Raw genomic sequence first — 2,209 nt, forward strand, 5'->3', positions numbered from 1 at the left:
TTGGCCATGGCTTTCCGTTTTGGGTTTTAGTTTCAGTAGTATATTCTTTTGATGATGTACCGGTGTGTTTATTTTGTGAGATGGGAAAATGAGTTGATATGCATGTTGGGATGTTTCTTTTTGGTAGGATACACATGGGAATCATTTTCTCCAACGGGGCAAGATGGAGAGTGTACAGCAAGTGTTTGTATTGGAAATGAAAATAAGGTGACTCTTCCACCGGAGCTCATTACCGATATTTTGTCCAGGCTTCCGGTAGAGGATGTTTTGCGATTTAGGAGTGTATGCAAAGGATGGTGCACCATGACAAAGCAGCCTGTCTTCACTCAAATGCATTTAAGAAGAGCATTGTGAATACTGCGCCGCATCATCCTAGAGGCTAAGACTAATATTAACCTACACGAAGGGGATGATGGGCCTTTAACCAGTTTATGTTTGATAGAGACGGTAAATGGTATCTGGCAAGGTAAAGAGATTCCAATTGAAAACATGCCAGGGGACTATTTTTTGACTTTATGCTCTTGTCACGGCTTACTATGTGTCACTACTAGAGGCTCTGTGGATCCCCTCTTCATATACAATCCAATTCCGAGAGAATACCTGGAGCTGCCTAAAACATGTATAGAAGTTGGGAAATCGTTAATCTAGGTTGGTTTTGGTTTCGATGACACAACCAAGAAGTATAAAGTTGTTCGATTTTTTAAGTTTTGCATTGGTGATGATCCATGTACAAAAGGTGAGGTTATTACAGTGGGTGAAGGGTCATGGAGAGAGCTAGAGTTGTCTGGCCGAGTTGTGGGTGGCTTTAATGAAAAGCCAGCATTTTCTGATGGAGCCTTTCATTGGGTTATTGACAAAGAAAGTCAATCTGGCTGTGAGAGAATCCTTGTCCTTGACATTTATGATGAGAAGTTTCGAACTATCAGGATCCCTTCCTCTGTCATTCGCGCCTTCAATTATCCTTCAGAAGCACGTTTACTGAATTTGGGGGGATCCTTGTTGTTAGTTGAACATGAGTTATGGGAACGCTTTTGCACATGGAGAATAGTACGTAGCAGTGACACCAAGAAGGACTACAAGTTCTATAAATCCTCTCATTCTTTGAATTTCAGTAAAGCATATCGGAATGACATCTTTAGCATAAAATTGCAGGATATGCTGATTGACAACAAATTCCTATTTCATGTAAGTGAGCTTGTATTGTCAATCGATACTTTTTAACTATTCTGACGTATTCTTTAGGAGGACACTATTCATGGCGGTTATTTGTTTCAGGTGATATTCGTCAACCTAAGAGGGAGGGAGGAGAAAAAAGATCATCTGTCACTTTATTTGCCAGAAAAGGGCGAGTACCAGGTTGTTGAGGTTTCGGGTGTTCCAACTTTTTTCCAACCAAACCTGTTCATCCCATCCCTTATCTCGCCCCATGATGCTATTGGTAATGGAGTGCAAGTAGTAAACTAAAAGTAGCTTGTCTTCTATTAGCCTACTTCGTACTTGCAGAATTTTCAGTCAATGCTCAGCATTGATTCGTGAGTTGTCTAATACTTTTGACTTCATTGTCTTTAAATTGCCTTGATTTGTTTTTAGTGTACTCGGTAATTTCAAACTGGACCTGTTAATGCAAAATACTTGGATCCTTTTTGGGTCATATGTTTTACACAATTCTGTTGTGACTTGTGGTTACTTTGCATGGGATGTCAGTTTTTTCTTACTTGAATAAGAAGCACATTTACTTTAGGTTCTTTAACACATATCTTGTCCATTGTCACCCTTAATACTGATTCGCTCTGAAATCTCTTGATATGGCTAGTTGGCCACTTGTTTCTTGTGTGGGTCTTGATTATTGGGGTATTTACAACATCTATGATTGCTATTCTGCTAGAGGATTATGGTATGCTATGGTGCGCTTAGGCTCCAGTGCACAAGTTTTGCCTTGTAATGGGATTAAGTCTGTCATAGCAATAGCCGTTGTAAATTTGTAATCGTTCTGGTTTTCACCAATGTTTCTTTAGTGAGCTAGTCATAGAACAGTTAATACTTCATGAGCGTTGTGATGCTTCCTAGCGTAATTGTTTCTTGCAATTGTGGGTGAGCTGAGAGCCTAAACTAATTGGTGAAATTGCTCCTTGACTTGGCAAAAAGCTCAACACTTGTGCCTTCCATCTTAAAGGTGTGATCTCTTGACGTCTTGACAATGCGCACATGT

The 2,209-nt window shown here is 39.9% G+C and overlaps 1 long non-coding RNA gene across 1 annotated transcript; it reads left to right on the forward strand.

Moving 5' to 3' along the window:
• Positions 1 to 357: 357 nt before the first annotated feature.
• Positions 358 to 1,683, forward strand: LOC147501106 (uncharacterized). The gene is made up of 2 exons (XR_015219768.1): positions 358 to 1,185; positions 1,276 to 1,683. It is a non-coding gene; the product is annotated as an uncharacterized LOC147501106 (long non-coding RNA).
• Positions 1,684 to 2,209: the final 526 nt, after the last annotated feature.

Source organism: Coptis chinensis, chromosome 4 (assembly GCF_015680905.1).
Source record: "Coptis chinensis isolate HL-2020 chromosome 4, ASM1568090v1, whole genome shotgun sequence".
NCBI lineage: Eukaryota > Viridiplantae > Streptophyta > Magnoliopsida > Ranunculales > Ranunculaceae > Coptis > Coptis chinensis.